The following is a 25,162-nucleotide window of genomic DNA, read 5'->3' as shown; positions in this document are numbered from 1 at the left end:
GGAAGATTGTTTCTGATGTTGGGGAAGTCCAGAACAAGGGGTCACAGTTTAAGGATAAAGGGGAAGCCTTTTAGGACAGAGATGAGGAAAAACTTCTTCACACAGAGAGTGGTGAATCTGTGGAATTCTCGGCCACAGAAAGCAGTTGAGGCTGGTTCATTGGCTATATTTAAGAGGAAGTTAGATATGGCCCTTGTGGCTAAAGGGATCGGGGGGTATGGACAGAAAGCAGGTACAGGGTTCTGAGTTGGATGATCAGCCATGATCATACTGAATGACGGTGCAGGCTTGAAGGGCCGAATGGCCTACTCCTGCACCTATTTTCCATGTTTCCATGTTTCTAATAAGGTTGAAAGAGCTCAGAGAAAATTCACAAGGATGTTGCTGGGTCTGGAGGAACTGATTTATAAGTAAAGATTGAAGAGGTTAGGACTGTATTCTTTAGAACATAGAAAATTGAGGGGAGATTTGATAGAGATATACAAAATTATGAGGAGGTATGGATAGGGTAAATGCAAGCAGGCTTTTTCCACCGAGGTTGGGTGAGACTACAACCACAGATCGTGGTTTAAATTTGAAAGCTGAGAAGTTTAAGGAGAATACGAAGGGAAACTTTTTTTTTACTCAGAGGGTCATGGGAGTGTGAAACAAGCTGCCAGAACAAGTGGTCCATGCAAGCTCAATTCCAATGTTTAAGTGAAGTTTAAATAGTTACATGGTGGCAGGGATATGGAGGGCTATGGTCCCAATGCAGTTCGATGGGAATAGGCAGTTTAAATGGTTTCAGCATGGACTAGATGGGACAAAGGTCTCATTTCTGTGTGGTACTTCTCCATGACTTTATAATAAGGGGAGTAAAGGAACACAGGACAGTACAGTGCAGGAAAAGGCCATTCAGCCCACAATGTGATGGTGGGTCCAACACCAAATTTCTGTGCCTCTTTGTCTGAAGGTTAAAGAGAATTATCAAGTAAAGACTTAGGGAAGTAATTACTGCGCTTAGACCATTGAACATCATAGTAGAGCACAGAAACAGACTCCTCGGCTCACATTAGCACTGCGGACGGCATAGATATCTCAGTATCGGGTTTATTATCACTAACATCAGAAAAATAGAGGGCTATGGTAACTCTAGGTAATTTCTAAGGTAAGGACATATTCAACAAAACTTTGAGGGCTGAAGGGCCTGTATTATGCTGTAGGTTTTCTATGTTTCTAACATGCATTGTGAAATTTGTTGTTCTGCCCCAGCAGTACATTGCAAGACATAACAGACTACAAATTATTAATAAAATGAGAAGAAATTTCTTTAGCCAGAGAGCAGTGAATCTGTGGAATTCATTGCTACAGACAATATCCAGGCTTGGGCTGACAAGTAATATTCGAGCCATGCAAGGGCCAGGCAATGACCAGCTCCAACAAGAGAGGCTCTAACCATCGTCCCCTGACATTTAATATCATCACCATCACTGAACCCACTTCTATCCACATCCTGGGGATTACCATTGCCAGGAAGCTTAACTGATCTAGCCACATAAACCCTGTGGCTACCAGACCCGGCCAAAGACTAGGAATCCTGTGGCGTGCAACTCCCCAAAGCCTGTTCACCATCTATAAGGCTCAGGTCAGGAGTGTAATGGAATCTCTCCACTCACCTGGATGAGTGCAGCTCCATCAACACTCAAGAAGCTTAACACCATCCAGAACAATGCAGCCCACTTGTTTGATACCCCTTCCACAAGCGTCCAATCCCTCCACCATCGATGAACAGTTGCAGAAGTGTGTACTATCCACAAGATGCTCTACAAGACACACCAAATTTCCTAAGGCAGCACCTTCCAGACCTACAACCACTATAAGATGGAGAACAGCAGATACCTGGGAACACCACCACTTGGAAATCCCCCAAGTCACTCACCATCCTGACTTGCAAACATATTGCCCTTCCTTCATTGTCATTGGGTCAGTCATGGAATTCCCTCCCTAACCTCAGTGGGTCAAGTAGGCAGCTCATTTCACCTTCTCAAGGGCAACTAAGGATGGGCAATAAATGCTGGCTTAGCTGGTGACACCCGCATCCTATAAATTAAAAAAGGCAGCTGTGGAGGCCAAGTCATTGAGTATATTTAAGACATTGGTTGATCGTTTCCGGATTAGTCAAGGTGTGGAGGGACACAAGGAGAAGGCAGGAGATTGGGGAAAAAAGGAAAAATGGATCAGCCATGATGAAAAGAAGCAAACTCAATGGGCCAAAAGGCCTAACTGCACCTATATCTTATGGTCTTAAGTTGTGCAGAGAGAGCAAAAATTGTGAGCTAGTGTTCATTAGACTGGTCTCTTCTTCCTGCACATGATCAATCTCTCTCCATCACCTGACTATCTAATAAACTTTTAAAGGCCACCATCGTGCCTGCATTCACCATCACCCGTCAAGGTATTTTAGGCACCCTCTGCTCAAAAAAAAACTTGCCCTACACATCTCCTTTGAACTTTTAAGGTTAGTTTTATTTATCACATGTACATTGAAACATACAGTGAAATGTGTAATTTGTGACGACTACCAAAATGGCCCAAGGACGTGCTGGGGGGGCAGCCCGCAAGTGTGGCGATGTTTCTGGCACCAACATTGCTCACAACTCACTAACCCTTATGGCTTTGGAATGTGGGAAGAAACCCGCACACTTAGGGGAAACTCGCATGGTCACAGAGTGAACGTACGTACTCGTTACAGACAGCGGCGGGAGCCTAATTGGTGGTGCTGTAAAGCATTAGGCTAAACGCTACCTACTGTTCATCCTTTACAAAGGGCGATTTAGAGCAGCCAATTAACCCACCAATCTGCACATATTTGGAATGTTGGAAGACATGCTTAGAGGGAGGATGTTCACACAGACAGCAAAGGTCAGAATTGAACCTGGCTCACTGGAACAGTGTTTTTAGCATGGACTAAATGGGCCAAAGGGCCTGGTTCTGTGCTCTACTTCTCCATGACTCTATAACTGAGAGATTTTCTCTACCGGTTGTGCAGCTTGGTTGCCCTTGGATATAGTTCCTGACCCCATGAATTTTCAACTCGGGCACATTGCAGCCTCAGGCAATCCAACAGACACATCCAGATAACGCGACAAAACCCAGCACTGGCTGCACTGAACCAAGAGATTACCCTGCGGCCTCTGGGTTAATAGGATTTTGTTTAGAAAACAAACATACCGAGGAGAATTGTGCAACTTGTCCATCGAGCTGCTTTTCCTCTCTGTGACCTTCACAATGTTTCCCTGCCTCCACGCAGAGGAAGTCTACAGGGATGTGACGGATAAACTGTGGTGTGGTCTGGAGTAGGGGCGTGTTTGGAAAGTTCAATAATTTCCTCAGGCAGTTTGCACTCTCAGAACAGACCCTGCACACAGAATGGGAGGGGAAAATATGCTGAGGCCCCTCCTTGGGGAAGAATCAAAACAAAAATAGCCCCTATACTTTGTGACCTATTTAACATTTCAACAGTTCCATTTAATATCAGAATTCATACAGTACACAACCTGAAATTCCTACTCATCGCAGACATCCATGAAACAGAAGTAAATCCCAAAGAATGGGTGACAGAGAAAAAAAAACATTTCAACCTGAAAGTCCCCCCTCACACAAGCAGCAGAAAAGCAACAACCCTCCCCCCACCACCTCTTGACCAGCAGGAAACATTAGCTGCCCCCCTCCCACTATAAAGGCAATAACTAAGCCCCTAAAGAGATCATGATCCAAAAACCATCAAAAACCATAGTCCATAACCCAGCACTTCAACTTGCCACAGGCTCTCTCTCCCGCTCACCAAGGGAGAGAGCATTACTCCTGTCATTGAGGAAAATAGACAGAGTCAGACAGCATGGAAACAGGCCCCTTGGCCCAACTTGATCATCCCAACTATGAATCAGAATCACCGGCATGTGACATGAAATTTGTTAACTTAGCAGCAGCAGTTCAATGCAAGACAATCTAGCAGAGAGAAAATATAATAAATAAACTAAATTAATTATGCATGTTGAATAGATTTTTCCAAAAATGTGCAAAAGTAGAAATGCTGTATATTTTAAAAAAAAAGAGGTAGTGTCCAAAGATCCAATGACCATTTAGGAATTGGATGGCAGAGGGGGAAGAAGCTGTTCCTGAATCACTGAGTGTGTGCCTTCAGGCTTCTGTACCTCCTACCTGATGGTAACAGTGAGAAAAGGGCATGCCCTGGGTGCTGGCGGTCCTTAATAATGGATGCTGCCTTTCTGAGACACCGCTCCCCAAAGATGTCCTGGGTATTTTGAAGGCTAGTACCCAAGATGGAGCTGACTAAATTTATAATCTTCTGCATCTTCTTTCGGTCCTGTGTAGTAGCCCCTCCATACCAGTCAGTGATGCAGCCTATCGGAATGCTCTCCACAGTACAACTATAGAAGTTTTTGAGTGTATTTGTTGACATGCCAAATCTCTTCAAACTCCTAATGAAGAATAGTCACTGTCTTGCCTTTTTAAAAAAAAATAGCGGCAATGGTATGTTGGGACCAGGTTAGGTCTCAGAGATCTTGGCAACCAGGAACTTGAAACTGCTCACTCTCTCCACTTCTGATCCCTCTATGAGGATTGGTATGTGTTCCTTCCTGAAGTCCACAATTAGGCTCTTTCGTCTTACTGACGTTGAGTGCCAGGATGTTGCTGCAGCACCACTAAAGTCCTATTTATCTGTACAGGGCACCTCCCTCTACACCTTTCCTATCTGCATACACATCCAAATAATAAATGTTGTAATTACACCTGCTTCAACCGTGAGGATTTATCCTGGGATCAACATATCATTACAACTAAAAAGGCAGGAGGCTATATTTCATTAGTACTCAGAGAGGAATTGGTACGTCATCAAGGACACTCACAAATTTCTACAGATGTGCTGTGGTGTGCATTCCAACTGGGCTGAATCACTGTCTACTATGGGAGTGGGGGTGGGTGGTGGCTACTGCACAGGATCGAAGCAAGATGCAGAGAGTTGTAAACTTAGTCAGATCCACTATGGGCACCAGCCTCTGAAGCATCCAGGGCATCAAGGATGTTGCCTCTAGAAGGTGGCATCTATCATTAAGGATCCCCATTACCTAGGGCATGCACACCCACATCTTTTTCTATTAAGTTTTGCATTGTACTGCTGCCACAAAGTCAAATTTCGCAATGTACACCAGTGATATCAAACCTGATTGTGATGTTCCCCAGAAGCTCGTTCTTTCCACCCATTTTCTTCTAGGTGAAAAAATTTCCCCAAGGCTTACCAGGATGTGGATGCTGTCTATATTCAAGAGCATGTGCTGTAAAGAGAGGTCAGACAAACAGGGGCTGTTTTCTCTGGGGTGACGGACACTTGATAGAGGCTTATAAGATTATGAGAGGCATAGATAGTCTGACAGCATTTTTTCCCCCAGGACTGAAATGTTGAATACCAGAGGGCAGGTATAAACTCAACAAAAATGTGAGGGGCAAGTTTACAGACACCTACGGGAATTGAACTCAGGTCAGCTGGTGCTATAATAGCATTATACACCCCAATCAAAACTTCCTCCAGCATCCTCTGCACCACAGAAAATAACACCAATCAAATTTTTTAGCATCGGAGGTCTCATCCTGAGATCACGACCATCCATTTCCCTGCCCAGATACTACCTGACCCACTGAGATCCCCCTGCATCTGGTGTGTTGCCTGGACAACATTCTCCACACCCTCTCCAGTGTAATTACACCCCTCCCGGACCCAACAGCTCACAGTAGCTGCCTCCCTGTTTGTATATGCAGAGCTTCACTTAAGAAAGGAAAACATTCTATGGCCCTTTACGAGAACCTTATTGGAACACAGAAAGTTATAGCATGGTACAGACTCTTCAGCTCAGTGTTGTGGTGGCCTTTTAACCTTCGCCAAGATCAATCTAACCCTTCCCTCTTACACAACCCTACATTTTCTATCATCCATATGCCTATTTAAGGGTCTCTTAAATGGCACTTAACACCTTGTATAAAAAGGCCTACCTCTGAGATCACAGCTATATTTACCTCCAATCAGCTTAGAATTACACCCCCTCCTATCAACCATCTCCACCCTATTAATTACACACATTGTCTTCGACACCCCTACCAATTCTCCTCTCATCCTCCTTCACACCAAAGAGAAAAGCCCCAGCTCTCTCAATCTATCTTCATAAGACATGCTTTCTTTACTAAGACCATAAGACATAGGAGAATTAGTCTGCTCTGCCATTTTATGACTGATTTATTATCCCTCTGAATCCCATTTTCCTGCCTTCTCCCCAATTCATTTCATACCCTGACTAATCAGAAACCCATCAACCTCTGCCTTAAGTACACCCAATGACTTGGCCTCCACAGCTGCCTGTGTCAATGAATTCCACAGATTCAACACTCTCTAGCTGAAGAAATTCCTCTTCATGTCTGTTCTAAATGGGGCATCCCTCTACTCGGAGGCTATGCTCTCTACTCCTAGACTCTCCCACTATAGGAGACATCCTCTCCAAAAGAACTCCATCGAGGCCTTTCAATACTCAATAGGTTTCAATGATCCTCTCATTCCCAGCATAATTTTCATGAACTTCCTCTGAACCCACTCCAATGTCAACACAATCACTTCTTAAATAAGAGGCCCAAAACTGCACACAGTAGACCAAATGAGGACTCAGCATTACATTCTTGTTTTTATATTCTAGACCTCTCAAAATTAATACCAACATTGCATTTGTCTTCCTCACTAACAATTCAACCTGCAAATTAGCCTTTAAGGACTCCCAAGTCCCTTTCCATCTTGGACTTTTGAATTTACCCTCCATTTAGAAAACAGCCTACTCTTTTATTCCTTTTACCAAAGTGCATGACCATACACGTCCCAACACTATTCCATCTTGCCCATTCTCCTAATCCAAGTCCTTCTGCTGCCTCAACACTGCCTACCCCTCCACCTATCTCCACAAAGCCATCAATTCCACCATCCAAATCATTGACATACAATGTAAAAAGAAACAGTCCCAACACCAATCCCTGCAGCATCCTGATAAAATTTCCTCTGCACCCTCTCTAAAGCTTCCACATCCTTTCTATAAGGAGGTGACAAGAATTGACCACAATACTCCTAATGCTGTATAACCGGAGTTTTCCAGAGCTGTAATATTACTTCGTGGTCTTCAACCCAATCTCCCAACTAAAGGTGGTCAACACACCATACACCTTCTTAATCATCCTTTCAACTTGTGCAGCAACTTAGAGAGATCAATGGATGTGGTTCTCAAGATTCCTCTGTCCCTCCACACTGCTAAGAATCCTGTACTCTTCTTTCAAGTTTGACCTTGCAAAGTGAATCACTTCATAATTTTCTAGGTTGGACTCCACCTATCAATATCCTATTCTACCTTCTACACTATCCACAACACTACCGACCTTAGTGTCATTTACATATTTACTAACTCACCGTTCTAGTTACTGATCTGCCCTGCTACTTCTAAAAAAAATTTGAAGATCTTCTGCTGCTCTACATGTAACAACATCTTTCTATTTTACAAAAGCAAGGATATAACGCTCAGACTTTCTAAGGCACTGGTGAGGGCTCACTTGGAGTATTGTGAGCAGGTTTGGACCCCTTGTCTAAGACAAGACGTGTTGTCATTGGAGTGGATTCACAGGAGGTTCTCAAGAATGATTCCAGAATGAAAGAGTTAACGTATGAGGAGCATTTGATGGCTCTGGGCCATCAATGGAGTTTAGGAAATGTGGACCTCATTGAAACCTGTCAAATATTGAAAGGCCTAGGTAGAGTACATGTGTAGAGGATGTAACACCCTTGGAAAGGTTTCATTGCTAACGTAATGGTCTTTCCGCAGAAGCAGTGTTTGTGTTATGGTTAGAGATTCCGGGTGCTTTGGAATGTGAGCCGTCCAATGGTGGGAGTGTGTTTTTGTGCTGTTCGCCTGACACCAGGGTGATCTGGGTCTTTTGTTCGGGAGATGGAGAGAAGGGCCATGGCTCAACGAAGGCCGGGGAGATCAAAGGGGGAAAATCAGTGAAGGGGAATCCGTCAGCTCCAACTTGTGCACATTAGACTGTTTCATTAAAATGGGCCCTTTTTTTTGGTTTTTCTTCACTAACCCTGTAGTCAAATTAATTATAAAGCTAAATAGTTTAATTGTATGCGATATATTGTCTGTTATTTTGTGGTACGATCTGTAACAGGGTAACAAATCCACAAAAAACAAAAAAACAGGAGGGTTTGGGGTGGGCACGCATCTCTATCTCACCTGCTTGGCAGGGCCAGACGTCGTCTTCCTTAGACCTATGTAGCTGACAGAACCCAGGGGTTACAAGGAGGTTTCCTACGGTAGGAGAGTCTAGATCCAGAGGTCATATACTCAAAATAGAGGGACTTCCACTTAGAATGGAGATGAGGAGGAATTTCTTTACCAAGAGGGTGGCAAATCTGTGGAATTCACTGCCATTAATGGTTGAGGAGGGAAAGTCATTGGGTATATTTGAAGTGAAGGTTGATAGGTTCTTGATTAGTAAGGGCTTCGACAGTTATGGGGCAAAGGCAGGAGAATGGGGTTGAGGGGGAAAATAAATTAGCCATAAAGGAATGGTGAAGCAGAGTTGATCTGCTGAATGGGCCAATTCTGCTCCCATGACCTTATCGATAACAGTGATTGAAAGGATTTTGATATGGGTGTGGGGCAGGGTGCACACAACATGAAGGAGTACAGTAATGCAGATAGTGGAGCTCCTTCGCAGCCCCAGACACCTGGGTTCTCACTTGGTAAAATTCTACCGTCCCTAGAACATACTGGTGCAATTCTACACTGCCGTCATAGAGAGCATCCTCACTTCAGTCATCACTATGTGGTTTGGTGTAGCATCCTCTCAGAATATACAAAAATTACAGTGAGCTGTCGCTGTCAGGTCATCAGAAAAGATCACTGTCTGCAGTCTATCAGCACAGGACTTGTATGAGTCCAGGACAAAGTAGTGGCAGCAAAATCATTGCAGGCACTCCCCACCCTACAAACTGCCTTTTCCAAAAGCTCCCTTCTAGAAAGTGGTGAAGAGTCTTAAAACAAAACAACTTCATGTCATCTTAAAAGTTTCTTCTCCCAGGCTGTTAATTTGATCAGCCACTCTAGTTAGGCACCCCACCCCCATCCATTACCCGTCACTGCACCAGAAACACTTTAACCCGCTTTTTATAATGCTGTTACATTGTAAATACAAGTTGGTATTTATACACATTCTACCCCATATCCATCCTTAAACCTCTAATCTTATTTATTATATAATAGTTGAATGTTGTTTTTGTTACAAGTTGCACCCTGACTAACACACCACAGCAAATACCTAATCCATGGAAATACATACTGCGAATAAAGTTGATCCTTGATCAAACCTGGCCTCTGGTGCTGTCTGAAAGGATTACGTGTATAAGGGGATTAAAAGTACAACTTGATGCTATAAATGTAATTTGTGAAGTCAAAGATTGCAGAACAAGGTGGTATACATCAGATTAACCCAATTTAACCCCAATTTTAACACAATGTTGGAGAAACTCAGCAGATCAGGCAACATCTATGGAAAGTAATAAAGATTAAGGTTAAGACCTCCTGATGAAGGGTCCCGGCCTGAAACATCGACTCTATTCTATTCTTTAGATGCTGCCCGAGCTCCTCTAGATTTCTAGCATTTCTTGCCCTTATAAACCCCATAGTTAACTAATTTGTGACTAACAGGTCGTTTGGTGTGATGTACAAATTTAATCAAAATCCAAAATATTTTCACATCAAAGTTAGTGTGTCCTCCCAGATCAAATGACTCTGTACATTGGCAAATACTAATTCCTGAACAAATGGCGCTTTGTTAAATTGCAACACATCCCTTGTGCTGGGATCACTGCCAAGAAGGGGAAACATTCTTTGTCAGATGTGGACAAGGCCGACAGAAGTACAGGATGCAGGGTCAATGACCTGAAGTGCCAAAGACTGCAGGAAACTGCGGAGAGTTGTGAACACAGCCTAGGCTACCAGGAAAACCAGCCACCCCTCCATGGGCTCCACCTACGCTTCCTGCAGCCTCGGGAAAGCGGCCAACATCAAGGACCCGCCAACCCTGGCCATTCTTTCTCCTGCCCCCTCCCATCCGGCAGAAGATATAATGGCTATTATTCTATTATAGATTTATTGAGTATGCCTGCAAGAAAATGAATCTCAGGGCTGCATGTGGTGACATTCTGTACATGTACTTTCATACTAACTGCACTCTGTACTTTGTAAAAGCTTAGAAGGCACAAAGACTCCTTATGTACAGACCCTCCTCTGCCCAAAGTCACTTTATGTACCTACAATCAATGTATACAAGGTATCTTTATGTATTTATATTTAAGGTGTTTATCATTGTGTTCTTTACTATATAGAAAGATTGAATAGGCTAGGACTTTATTCTTTGGAACGTGGAAAATTGAGAGGAGATTTGAGAGATGTATACAAAATTATGAGGGGTATAGATAAGGTAAATGCAAACAGGCTTTTGCCACTGAAGCTGGGTGGAACAACTAGAGATCATGGGTTAAGGGTGAAAGGCGAAAAGTTTAAGGGAAACATGAAGGGCAACTTCACGCAGAGCTGTGAAAGTGTGGAACAAGCTGCCAGCGCAAGTGGTGCATGTGAGCTCAATTTCAACATTTAAGAGAAGTTTGGATAGGTACATGGATGGTAGGGGTATGGAGGGCTGTGGTCTGGGTGCAGGATGATGGGAGTAGGCAGTTTAACTAGTTCAGCATTGACCAGATGGGCGCACTTTTGTGTTGTGTGTCTTTTGGATCCGGAGTAACAGTTTTTTCATTTCCCTGTACACTTGTATGCTGGAAATGACATTAAACAATCTTGAACTTTCAGGGAATGGAGGGAGTTGGATCATGTACAGGCAGAAGAGAATTAGTTTAATCTAACTTTGTGATTGGTACAAAATTATGGGCCAAAGGGCCTTTTCCTGTGTTGTACTGTCTGATGTTCCAAGTCGAGATTCTAACTCTCTGCTATTAGATGCTTGAACATTACAATTTACCAAAATCCAAAATATTTCCTCAAAGTTGATGTCTCCTCCTAGATCAAATGATGGTAAATTGGCAAATATAAATTCCTAAATAATTAGAGCTTTGTTAAATTCTAACACATCCCTTGTGCTGGGATCTCCACCAAGAAGCCTATTGTGACCCCTGCATTTGTGTGTCTACCTGCACTATACTCTCTCTGGAGCTATAACACACTGCGCAGTGACCCGAGTGAAGCAGTATCATGTCTGGCAGTGGGAAAGGAGGTAAAGGACTGGATAAAAGTGGAGACCAGTGCCACCACAGAGTGCTCTGTGATAATATCGAAGGCATCACCAAACCAGCTAGCCGCCACCTGGCTCGCATGGCAGCACCAAGCAAGACTTTGGTCTGTTGAATTCTGAATCCAAGGTTCTTTTTGAAGAAGGGGAAAGAGGCACAAAACTTGTTGCTTCACGATCATTTTAGTAAGTGTGAATAGAACTAAGAAATTGAAATGGACAGTGATAGGGGTCTGTGAAGAAAGAGAGACAAGGAATTAAGATACTAAGAACTAACTTTGGCCGCATGGCCAGCTGTTATGTCTATAGATAAGGAGAATTCCATTCAAATTTGTAGATGGGAATCAACCAATGAGATAGCTCTTATTCAAATAAGGCAGTATCAAGAGAAGCTTTCAGAATCATACCAATATACCCACTAGGGGAAACATATTGAACTTGCATATTTATATTATGACCACTAGAAAGTGTTAGTTGTACCTAAATAACTCAAGTGAAAAATAACTGTTAAACTGCAAAGGAAACAAATTTAAGTCTAATCTAAGAATTTTGGGTGGTGGGGGTGGAGATATGTCTCTGGCAAAGGTGTTAGGAGCTCCTTCCCTCCGCTAGCCTGCAGGTCACCTTTGGGCAAGGTTTGGCACCTGCTTAGCTCCCTGAACAGAGGGTAGGTGGTGGATGGTCGTATGAGCAGCCGGTGCACATCGCAAGTCCTGGTTATGCGACCACTGACACCAAGCAGACAATCTCTGAAGAACATTGATAATGGCTGGGGTCACTCATCTCGTAAAGACACTGCCCAGAAGGCAATGGCAAATCCCATCTGTAGAAAAATTTGCCAAGAACAATCATGGTCATGAGACGGGCAGCAGCGCGATCCGCACCAAGTCCAGCTCCTTCGGTTTCTCCACCGACGATCAACTCGCTGATGCCGAAAGACCTGCATTACTTTAAGTTCTCAATGCCCAGCGGGATCTTGCGATTGTAAATAATGTTTAAAAAGGACAATAACACCTTTAGTTGACCACATAGAAGTCATTGCAATTCAATGTGCTGCCCTCTTACAAGAGGATTGAAACATACAGTGAAATATGTTGTTAGCATCAATAATCAACTGTCAAAGATGTGCTGGGACAGCCCACACATGTTGCCATGTTTCTGACACCAAAATAACATGCCCTTAATTTACTAACGTGCCTGTCTTTAGAACGTGGGAGGAAACTGAGCAGCTGGGGAAAACCATGTGGTCAAGGGGAGAATGAACAAAGTCCTTATAGAGAGTGGATGGAATTGAATGTCAATTACTGATCATTGGTGTTGTAACAGTGTTATGCTAACCACTATGCTACTGCACAGTCCGCTGTGAAGATTTAAAGGGGATCCGAGAGGACAATTTATTCCCCCCCACGCACCACACCGAGGGTAGTGAGCGTATGGAATGAGCTGCCAGGGAAGTGGTTGTGGCAGGTACAATAGAATCATTTAAGCAGTTGGATAGGTGCAGAAGGAATTGGGACTAGCTGGGTGGGCTGACATAGACTCGTTGGGCTGAAAGGCCTGTGTACATGCTGTAGTGATCTTTGACTACAATATTTCCATTATCTCCCCCATCCCCAAACTCCACCATTTATAACACACAGGGTAATTTACAGAGACCACTGAAATGACCAGCTCACGTGACTTGGAGGCTTTCGCCAGCATTTGTAGGGAGCCGGTCCAATGCTGTAGCCTGAAACTGAACTATGCACAGTCTGCACAGGGGCAAGAAGGGTCAAGGATCTGGGGTTGTGACTCTGGAACCAACCAGCCTACCACCAACATGGAGGACACTTCAAAATCCAGAACCTTGGAGTTGTGAAAATTCCCAAATCCACAGGACAAGGTCCAGGGAGTTCCTTTGAAAACAGCCAGAGGCAAAGTGCAGTTGAGTAATTTAGTATGGTCACCTTACTATTAGAAAGATGTTATTAAGCCTGAGTGAGTGCAGAATATATTTACCAGGATGTTGCCTAAGTTACAAGGAGAGGTGACGTTCATTAGAACTTTATCCCCTGGAATGTAGGAGATGGAGAAGTGACCTGATAGTGAGAAGAAGCCACACTCTCTTCTTACTACTACCACCAAGGTACAGGAGCCTCAAGACCCACACCACCAGATCCAGGAACAGTTATTACCCTACAGTCACTGGGCTCCTGAACTGGCATGGATAACATGACTCACATCAACGCTAAGCTGACTCCACAACCTATGGACTCACTTTCAAGGACTCTACAAGTTCTCATTTATTAACCTTATTTATTATTTGTACTATTTGTCTTTTGCACATTGAAAGCTTACCCCTTATAGGCAAGTACAGTTTTTCATCAATTCTATTATTTTTTATTTACCGGTAAATGCCTGCAAGATATGAATCTCAGGGTAGTATATGGTGATGTTTACACCCTTAGATAATAGATTTATTTTAAAATTTGATGAAGCATGAGAAGCATAGACAGGGTGAAGTAGACAACAGTCTTTTTTCCCCATGGAGGTGGTACTAATAATGAAATGGTTTAAGATCAGAAGTAAGAGATTTAGAAGGGACATCATGGGCAGCTGCTTCACAGACAGTACTACACATTCTGAAGGAGGTGCCAGAAATAGTGCTCAAAGTGGACACATTAACAATATTTAAAAGCCATCTCGATAAGTATATGGGCGGAGAGGTTTAAAGAGCTACGGGCCAAACATGGGCAGATGGGACTAGCTCACTGGAAAACACAGTCAGCAGAAGCAAGTTGGTTTTGTTTATTTATTTTGAAGCACAGCATAACCAGGCCCTTTCAGGACACAGAGCCATGCCACCCAGCAACCCACCTGGGGTTCCCAATCTTTTTCATGCCATGGACCAATACCATTAAGCAAGGACTCTGTGGACCCCAGGTTGGGAACCCTAGCAATGACCAATTAACCTACTAAATGATACGTCTTTGAACTGTGGGAGGAAACCAGAGCATCTGGAGGAAACCTACACATTCATGTACACGTGTACAAACTTTCTTACAGAGGACGTCAGAGTTGAAATACAGAGTTGTTCTATAGATTCAGGAACAGTTCCTGCTGATTGGAGGGTGGCTAATGTTGTCCCACTTTTCAAGAAAGGAGGGAGAGAGAAAACAGGGAATTATAGACCGGTTAGCCTGATGTCAGTGGTGGGAAAGATGCTGGAGTCAATTATAAAAGAGGAAATTATGACACATTTGGATAGCAGTAGAAGGATCAGTCTGAGTCAGCATGGATTTATGAAGGGAAAAATCATGCTTGACTAATCTTCTGGAGTTTTTTTGAGGATGTAACTATGAAAATGGACAAGGGAGAGCCAGTTAATGTAGTGTACCTGGACTTCCAGAAAGCTTTTGATAAAGTCCCACATAGGAGATTAGTGGGCAAAATTAGGGCACATGGTATTGGGGGCAGAGTACTGACATGGATTGAAAATTGGCTGGCTGACAGGAAACAAAGAGTAGTGATTAACGGGTCCCTTTCGGAATGGCAGGCTGTGACCAGTGGGGTACCGCAAGGTTCGGTGCTGGGACCGCAGCTGTTTACAATATACATTAATGATTTAGATGAAGGGATTAAAAGTAACATTAGCAAATTTGCTGATGACACAAAGCTGGTTGGCAGTGTGAAATGTCAGGAAGATGTTATGAGAATGCAGGGTGACGGACAGGTTGGGTGAGTGGGCAAATGTATGGCAGATGCAGTTTAATGTGGATAAATGTGAGGTTATCCACTTTGGTGGCAAGAACAGGAAGGCAGATTACTATCTAAGGAGTCAAGTTAGGAAAAGAGGAAGTACAACGAGATCTAGGTGTTCTTGTACATCAGTCAATGAAAGCAAGCATGCAGGTACAGCAGGCAGTGAAGAAAGCTAATGGCATGCTGGCCTTTATAATAAGAGGAATTGAGTATAGGAGTAAAGAGGTCCTTCTGCAGCTGCACAGGGCCCTGGTGAGACCCCACCTGGAGTATTGTGTGCAGTTTTGGTCTCCAAATTTGAGAAAGGACATTCTTGCTATTGAGGGAGTGCAGCATAGGTTCACAAGGTTAATTCCTGGAATGGCGGGACTGTCATATGTTGAAAGATTGGAGTGACAGGGCTTGTATACACTGGAATTTAGAAGGATGAGAGGGGATCTGATTGAGACCTATAAAATTATTAAGGGATTGGACACACTGGAGGCAGGAAGCATGTTCCCGCTGATAGGTGAGTCCAGAACTCGAGGCCACAGTTTAAGAATAAGGGGTAGGCTATTTAGAACTGAGATCCAGAAAAACTTTTTCACCCAGAGAGTGGTGGATATGTGGGATGCTCTGCCCCAGAAGGCAGTGGAGGCCAAGTCTCTGGATGCATTCAAGAGAGAGTTAGATACTCTTATAGATAGCAGGGTTAAGGGATATGGGGAGAGGGCAGGAATGGGGTACTGATTGTGTATGATCAGTCATGATCACAGTGAATGGTGGTGCTGGCTAGAAGGGCCGAATGGCTTACTCCTGCACCTATTATCTATTGAAATCTGAACTCTGATACCCTGAGTTGTAATGGGCGTCGTGCTATCTGCTATGCTACTGTGCCGCCTGCAGCAGGTTGAAGGGCCTATTTCTGTTCTGTGTGGCTTAAAGAATCCCTGAGTAGTGGGATTGCATGCTGACAGGAGAATTGCAAAACAGAATGATTTAATGGAAACCTCTTCTGGAATTCTGTCTGGAGTATGAGCTGATATGCTCGAGAACACAATAAGCTAAGGGAATATACAACAAATGACAACAGGCCCCTTGAACCTGTTCCATATTCAATAAGGTCTTGGCTAAGCATAGACATGAGATTCTGCAGATGTTGGATATCTTGGGCATGCGTCGGGAAATTTGTTAGGCCCAATCCACACTGTCACAGGAAAACATAACAAACTTCTTACAGATGGTGCTGGAAAGGAACTCTGAACTCCAGAACATCTTGAACTGCAGCAGCATCGCGTTAAACTATCTCACCGTGGCTGTGAAGTTCTATCACTCTACCTCAATATATTGTATGGAAGGCATCCAAAACAATGTTTCTCACTGTACCTCTGTACCTGAACAATAGTATACCAAATTATTGACAAAGTATGTGGTGCTTAACAGTATAAACTCCTTCATTGAATCTAAGTTGACAAATTCTAAAGCAGCTTTGCTGCAACACCTTCCGGAACATTTTTATCACATGACCTCACAGTTGAAAGTGTCCATGATCTCATGCTTAATATTCCATTCTAAGATGGCGAATGGATTGCCCAGAATCCTCGGCGCACCAGAAAGCGTTCTATTCACCACATACGTGATCGGCTGCGGCCACTGAAGCCCAGACCCCCTCTGGAGGGGGACAGTTACGCAGCCGTCCCCCGAGGTCATTCCACCCGGTGTGATATCAAGAAATGTCCAAGGACATCAGCGACAGAGGATGGAGAGAGGGGGGACTAATTCAGTTAATATAATTCCCCCTGACCCTGGAGACTGTTTCAATTATTCATACTGTTTTAAATTATGAAAGGCAGACTATGCACATTAATGTCAGAGTTTGCAACCGGCACTTTAATGATGGCAACGCCGCATCTCAGGCGGGGCCTGGCAAGTAACTATCCTCTCAGAACACCCACAAGATAGTTAGGCCACTTGGCCCATACGCAGAGAGCGGACCTCCAAAATAATTCTGGAGTGGAGAGTGGACGGGCAAGCTTCCCTTCAATATCTCCCTCTGTCTGTCACTCCTGAATGTGTGTCTGTGTGATCCAGCAACGGCGTGAAGAGCAGCCCCCTTCATCGGTACGAGGTGGACCCACTAATGTACACAGTTCCGTACAATGTGGGGCGAGGAGGAGACCCGGCCCGTCAACTCCATGCTAGCCCGTAGAATAACCCGGTTTTCCCTCTGTAACTTATTTCCAACCATCGCTGTGGATGGTCCACACACAAACACTTGGAGAGGATTCTCGAAAGGGCTGCCCTCCCTCCCTCCCTCCCCATCCGGCCAGTCAAAGGAACATAGCCAGAACCCTCGGCTTTACATTCGAGTTCCCTTTCCAACCCGGCACGGCAGTCAGCAATCCAATGCAAACTGCTGACTTTGCAGGGAAATCCGATTTTCCTCACAGTTCTCTCTCGTTCCCCACTGCGCATTTTAACAAGGAGTCTGTGTGCCTTTGGGGCAGACAGTTGCTTTAAAAAAAAGGGAAGGGAGGGAGGAATGTTTCCTGAATAAAAATATTGGACACAGCAAACCTTGCAGCTGGGTGTGAATTGGGGAAAGCGGAGAGCGGATGGAGGGTTGCTAATGGTTTATACAGGAAAGAATCTCTGGGACCCATTTATTAATTACATGAAAAAATTGCAGTTTGTAGAAAAACTTTTTTTTTCTGTTTAATAAAAACCTCAAGATTTACGCGAGAGATACAAGTAATTTCCAAGTCAGCTAATTTGAATTTTCATGAGTAGATCACTGAATTTCCATGACATTGACAGATAGAAAAGTTAATAGCGCCAAAGATTATACCATTAACTGTAACATAACACAAATTGGTAACAGACGGGGGGAGGTACAAACTCCCTTCGGGCGCCTTTCCTTGGAGATTTGTGACTAAACAGTAAAGGATTCTCACCTGTAGCTGGCCGCTCTCTGCCAATGTTGCAGAGACGCTGAACCCTCTGCAGAAAGTTGTCTGTGCGGTCCCAGAGGGCAAGGAGAGCGGCTGCTCACCGCCTGCCCCCGGTTTATTCACCCTTCCTCCGACACTCCGCCCCTGAGTGTCCAGTGAGAGGCGTGCAAGCCGCAGGACCCGCCCCGAGTGAAGGGGGCGGTGCCTTTCTGCGAGAGGGAAGGGTTCTCGAAATTCAACGTAAATTTATTATCACCACATACCATCCTGAGATTCATTTTCTTGCGGTCATTCTCAATAAATCCAATAATCAATGAAAGAACGCAACCGGCGTGCGAGACCTGTGAGTGGGATGTGGGGAGCAGACTCTTGGTAGTTCTGGAGAGGGACCACTGGACAGGGAGGGGCCCAGCTCGGTGTAGTAGTGTACCGCCCTCGGGGGAGGGGGATACCTGAGTGGCAATTAAAAAACAATAAACTATTACTTAATGCATTGACTATGTAACAATGAAAAAGCTTTTACATTGTTTATTCCTGGAAGTAATATTTTCTTCATATAAAAAGACTACCAAATTTGTACGTGTGTAGCCAGGAGAGCTTCTGACTGGCTCAGTCGCTGACATTCTTTCTTCTCGCTACTACCATCAAGAAGGAGTTATACAGGAACCTGAAATACACACACTGGACATTTCAGGAACAACTTCTTCCCCTCTGTCATCAGATTCTGAACTATGAACCTATAAACCTCACTATTTTTCAATCTGACTGGATGAATCACCTGCTGATAGGTACAAGGATCAAAAGAGGCTGCAGAGAGTTGTAAAGCCTATCAACTCCACCACAGGCACAATCCTCCCCACCATCGAGGACATCTTCAAAAGGAGATGCCTCAAGAAGGATCATGACACCATCCAGGATATACCCTCTTCTCATTACTACTATCAGGGACGAGTTACAGGAGCCTGAAGACACATACTCATTGATTCAGGGACATTTTCCTCAAAGTTCAAAGTAGATTTATTATTGTACATATATGCCACATACAACCCTGGAATTCACTTTCTTGCAGGCACGCATGATTAAATCCACAACAGTATAATAACCATAACAGAATCAATGAAAGACCACCCAACTAGTATGTCCAACCAGAGTGCAGAGGACAACAACTGCAAATGCAAAACAACAGAACAATAATACTAAATAAATAAGCAAAAAATATCAAGAGCATGAGATGAAGCGTCCTTGAAAGTGAGTCCATGGGTTGTGGGAACAGTTCGATGATAGGACAAGTGAAGTTATCCCCTTTGGTTCAAGACCCTGGCAGGTAGCAACCTGGTGGTGTGAGTTCTGAAGCTCTTCTTCCTGAAGGCAGCAGTGAAAAAAGAGTATGTCCTGGGCAGTGGGGGGTCCTTGATGATAGATTTCCTGCAATAGTGTTTCATGTAGATGTATTCAATGCTGGGAAGTCTTTGCCTGTGATGGACTGGGCTGTATCCATTACTTTTTGTAAGATTTTCCTCCTCTCTGTTATCAGGTTTCTGAATGTCCATCAACTGTTTGCTCTGTTGTTGCACCATTTATTTCTTACTGTAACTTACATTCATTTTAATGCATTACAACATTCTCCTGCAAAACAACAAATGTCACAATGTATGTCCGTGATAATAAACCTGATTTTGATTCTCCTGTGTTGGTTTGTTGAAAATATTGGAAATAATCAGCAAAATGTGGTGGTATCAACACTCCACATCAATAAAACACACTCCTCTTACTCACCCAGTCTACTGGGGCAGAACCTGTACGTCCCTAATGTATCCACCTCTACCACCATGGCTGACAGTGCATTCCATGCACCCACCACTCTTTGTGTGGGAAAAAAAACTTCCACTGGTATCTCTTCTATATTATTCCACCTTAAAAAGCTTTGACCCAAAATGTCAACTGAATTATCCTTTTCATAGAAGCTGCCTGGCTTGCTGAGTTCCTCCAGTATTTTGTGTGTGTTACTCAGGATTTCCAGTGTCTGCAGAATCTCTTGTGTTTTATCATCCTTTTGGATGGGGAGGGGTGTGTTGCATTATGCTTTTAAGAGAAAGTTGTGCAGACATTTCTAAGTTGTAGAAAGCTAGCGAAAGGGTAAAACAAGGGAGTTATCCAGGTGTAAAGTTGATAGACTGAAAATAGGCTGAAAGTCTTCATTCAGTGCTGCAGGCCTTCTGGGATAGTTCTAAGTTGTGCACCCTCTCTCCTTGCACAACAACCTTGAGATCTACAAAACCTGTTCTCCAAATCAGGTATCTCAAAGAACATGAGGAGTAGAAGCAGCTGAGATCATTCAATGAGATCATACAAATTCACCTTCTTATTCTGTCTTCTTCCCTGGTCCTGATAAGGGTCTCAGGCTGAAACATTGACTGTTTATTCTTTTCCATAGATCCTGTCTGACCTACTAAGTTCCTCCTGCATTTTGTGTGTGTTGCTCTGGATTTCCAGCATCTGTAGATTCTTTTGTGCTCACCTTAAAAGATTGCCCCCTTCTAGTATCCATTTCCCCCCTGTGAAAAAGTCCATAAGACCATAACACATAAGAGCAGACAAGTCTCTGGCTAGCCACTCTGTCCATGCCTCATATCATCTTAAATACAGTTGACAAGTCTCCTCTCATCCTCCTCACTACTGTCCTAAAGCTACTGCCGTTGGGACAGGTTTTACATATTTAATCTTTGTGGACTGAAGGGCACTTTCCTCTGTTACATTTTCCTATATTTGGCAAAAAAAAATGACAAAAGAAGGAAATAAATGGTTCCCCCACACACCAACTTACCATACCTCCATCCTCTCACCTGGATCCATCTATCAGCCTCCAGCTTGTGTTCCCACACTTTCCCAACCTTTTATTCCAGCTTCTTTCCTCTGTCATTCCAATCCTGATGAGCTCAGCATGCTGGCACAGCACAACTGCTGAAAGGGGTTTATATATCCTCCCTGTGACCGCGTGGGTTTACCCCCAAAGGGTAAGCTGTGGGCATGCTATATTGGTGCCAGAAGCATGTCAACATTTACAAACTGTCCCCAACACCACTGCAGACCATACTGGTCATTGATGCAAGCAACATATTTCTCTGTGTGTTTCGATGTTTTGATGCACGTACGGCAAATAAAGCTGATCTTTATCTTTCTCCACTTCTGAACGGTCCATGATCCAATGAACATTGCATAACTATTTCTCTTTTGTACTACTGATGTATTGTTTTCTTGTAATTTATAATATATTTTATGTATGGCACTGTACTGTTGCCACAAGACAACACATTTCACAACATTTGGCAGTAACAATAAATCTGATTCTGATTGGGAAACCCATTCTGGATTGTCCATAACTCCAAGCTTTATATTGTAATTGATTCTCTCTTTCTGCCCACTTCCTCTCCAGTACAGATGAAGAGATTCGACTTGAAATGTCGACTGTTTATTCATTTCCACAGATGCTGCCTGATCTGCTGAGTTCCTCCAGCATTTTGTGTGTGTTACTCTGGATTTCTGGCATCTGCAGAATCTCTTGTGTTTATGATTGGCTGTTCCGCTGTGAATTCTCTTTGAAGTGTGCCTACCTTGAAGAATTTTAAATCTTTCACTCTTTCCCCTCTCCCCACATTCTGGCATCTTCCCACTTCATTTCCAATCCTGATGAAGGGTTCTGTCCTCTCTTCCCTTCTCCGCCTTACCTACCCTCATGACCTACACATCACCTCTCTCCAGCTCCCCACCTCCTTTCCTTTATTCCATGGTCCACTGCCACCTCATAGACCACACTAATGTTTCAGCTTTGCACCTATGTCCAGCTTCCCTTTCCAATCCCCCATCACTCGCTCCTACATATGTTTAGCTAGCCTTCTCTTAAACTCTTGTCTCCTGGGAGGACAAATCCCACATTCATCCCTTCCTGGAGACAGATGTTTCTTTTGAATCCCCTCTTAGTTCGTTGGTGAAGGGTCTCAGCCCAAAACATGACTGTCTGTTCCTCTCCATAGATGCTGCCTGACCTGCTGAGTTGTTTGTGTTGTCTTGGACTTCCAGCATCTGCAGGACCTCTTGAGTTTATAATTATATTTAATTAATGGCTTCTCTGAGCATTGTGAGCACTCTGTGTTGGTGCCAGAATGTGTGGCGGCACTTGTGGGTTGCCCCCAGCACATCCTTGTTAATGTAAACAGCACATTCCTGTTACATTGGTTGCTGGCAGGACTGAACCCAGGAGTGGAGGAAAGGCAGATTCTGTCATGGTGGACACTAGCAACGACTCAACCCAAGTACGGAGGAACGGCAGTCTACGGTGAGTGGATGGAACGGACTCCCCAGATAGAGATGGAAACAAGAGGTTTTTCATACCGATACCAACAGAGCATCGGAGGCATGACCAAGTGACCACGTGAGGCAAGTCATTCTTCACACACAAGGACTCTGACAACAGCGTTAAATGAGAGTCCCCTTTAAATAATCATAGTATGTGGAAAACCCGTGTCAGTCACAATTAACTTGACAAGATTAAACAGGAAGAACACGGGCTTAATGACTCTAGTTATGATAAAAATTAGTAAACACAGGTGCTTGAGAAACCTCGAAGCCCAACACTCTACAGCTTGTTGCAGAGACTCGCAGGGTCCATCACACATTTCACTGTACGGTTCATAGAATATAGAACATTACAGCTCAGTACAGGCCCATCGGCCCACAATGGTGTGCTGACCTTTAACTTACTCCTAAATCCTGGCCTTCCTTTTCCTTATGACCCATGTGCCACATGTTTCAATGTATGTATGATAAATCAGGCTGAATCGGATTCTTCTCTGTCTACTTCTCCAGTTTCTTATCCTCTGCATAGAGTGGATGTGGAGAGGATGTTTCCTATAGTGGGTGAGCCTAGGACCAGAGGGAACAGCCACAAAATAGAGGGATGTCCACTTAGAACAGAGATGAGGAGGAATTTCTTTAGCCAGAGGGTGGTGAAGCTGTGGAATTCATTGCCACAGACAGCGATGTGGCATTGAGTATATTGAAAGAGGAGCTTGATAGTTTCTTGATTAGTCAGGGTGTCAAAGGTTAAGGGGGAAGGCAGGAGAATGGGGTTGGAAGGGATAATTCAACCCATGTGACTAATTAACTGGTATGTCTTTGGGATGTAGGTGGAAACTGGAACACCTGGAGGAAACCCACGCAGTCATGGGGAGAATGTAAAAACTCCTTACGTTCAGCTGCGGGAGTTTGCTAGTTTGCTGGTGTTGTAATGACATTATGCTAACCACTGTGCTATCTGATAATTTCACAGAGTTTTAATAAGTCTTTGCTTTTCAAGAGAGAACAATTCCATTCTGTTTATTTTTCCCTGATCTTTATAACCTTGCAGTTCTGGTATCATCTTTGCGGCTGCCTGTAAGGAGATAAATCACAAGTTTGTATAATTTATACACATTTAGATAATAAATGTACTTTGAACTCTGATCTTTGTAAGTCTTTTATTGTCTCCTCTCTCTCAGGGACCTAACATCTTTTTCAGAAATGCACGCAAGTCTCTCAGTGTGCACTTACTAAGGTTCAACAGAAGTTTAACATACCTTCTCTGCTCTTTAATCCTATTGCTCCAGAAATAAACCCTTGGATTAATCAAAACCCAGACATTGCTTCAGTTCAGATAAGGCCAGCTGTATGTCTCGATGGCGATATCCTGACATGGGCGTCAAATGGACAAGGTTTCTACCCTCTACAAATGACGGCATCTGTTTATCATCACTTGTGTTCTATGTTCAGACCACTTCAGACAGATGCCACCAACAACTTCATCTCGTGGTTTTATAAAGGCCGTGGATTTTCACATTTGGTTTTTCTGAAAGATTGTTTCAAACAGACACCAACAACTGTTCTCTCCCCAAGGTTCAAGATTGTTTAAATACATTTCCGGTACACAAGTGTATAGGAAAATGAAATAATTGTTACTTTGGATCTGATGCAACACCAAAAAACAACACTATAAGGTAAACACAGGAGAAAATCTGCTGATGCTGGAAATCCAGAGCAGCACATGCAAAATGCTGAAGGGACTCAGCAGGTCAAGCAGCATCTATGGAGGGGTTTCCAATCATTTTATGCCATGAACCAATACCATTAAGCAAGGGGTTTGGGTACCATAGGTTGGGAACCCCAGTCTATGGAAATGGATTAACTGGCGATGTTTTGTGTTGAGAAGAAACAAAAGAAGATGGAGTCTATGGGGGTGGGGGGGGGGGGGAGGAGGATCGTCAAGGATCAAGCAGTATTGTAAAATTCTTTCACAGCCTGCCTGGTTTTCTTTTCCCCTGTGGTACAGTTCACTTCCATGTGATTGGTCCTCCCTTGTCATTGCAGGCTCATTCAGAAAGTCGGGAGGGATAGGATCCAGGGAAAATTGGACATGGGGATTGAGAATTGACTTGCCTACCGAGGGCAGAGAGTGGTAGTAGGTGGAACATATTTTTCCTGGAATCTAGAGTAGTGTTGCACAGCGATCTGCTTTGGGATCCCTGTTCTTTGTGATGCCTATCAATGATTTGCATGAGTAAGTAGAAGGGTGGGTTAGTAAATCTGCAGATAACATGAAGGTTGGTGATGTTGCGGATGGTATAAGGTGTTGTTGTAGGTTACAGTTGGAAATTGATAGCGCACAGAGCTGAACTGAGTGGTGGCAGATGGAGTTCAATTTGGAAAAGAGTGAAATGATTCACTTTGGAAGTTCAAATTTGAAGACAGTATACAGGATTACTGTTAGGATTCTTATCAGTGTGGAAGAACAGAAGGATTTTGGGGTTCACTTCCATAGATCCCTCAAAGTTGCCACACAAGTGATAGGTTTGTTAAGAAGGCATATTGTGTGTTAGCCTTCATTATTCAGGGGACTGAGTTCAGGAGCCCAAAAGATAGTGTTACAGCTCTTTAAAATTCTGGTTAGACTATACTTGGACTATTGTATTCTGTTCTGGTCACTTCATTATAGGAATGATGTGGAAACCTCTAGAGAAGGTGCAGAGGAAATTTTCCAGGTTGCTGCTGGGATTAGAGAGCGTGCCTTA

The 25,162-nt window shown here is 43.7% G+C and overlaps 1 protein-coding gene across 12 annotated transcripts in view; it reads right to left on the bottom strand.

The window, feature by feature from the left end:
• Positions 1 to 18,199, bottom strand: part of LOC132397417 (liprin-beta-2-like) — a 215,843-nt gene extending 197,644 nt beyond the window's left edge. For 10 of the 12 annotated variants that reach the window (XM_059976158.1, XM_059976160.1, XM_059976163.1 and 7 more), the window contains exon 1: positions 18,066 to 18,199. The gene's annotated coding sequence lies outside the window, so the exon portion shown is untranslated. Of the gene's footprint in view, positions 1 to 3,210; positions 3,245 to 18,065 lie in introns of those variants that run through there. The other 2 variants (XM_059976170.1, XM_059976159.1) reach the window with 2 other exon arrangements.
• Between the last annotated feature and the right edge of the window lie 6,963 nt (positions 18,200 to 25,162).

Source organism: Hypanus sabinus, chromosome 7 (genome assembly GCF_030144855.1).
Source record: "Hypanus sabinus isolate sHypSab1 chromosome 7, sHypSab1.hap1, whole genome shotgun sequence".
Taxonomy (NCBI): domain Eukaryota; kingdom Metazoa; phylum Chordata; class Chondrichthyes; order Myliobatiformes; family Dasyatidae; genus Hypanus; species Hypanus sabinus.
This window is presented reverse-complemented; position numbering and strand designations above follow the sequence as displayed.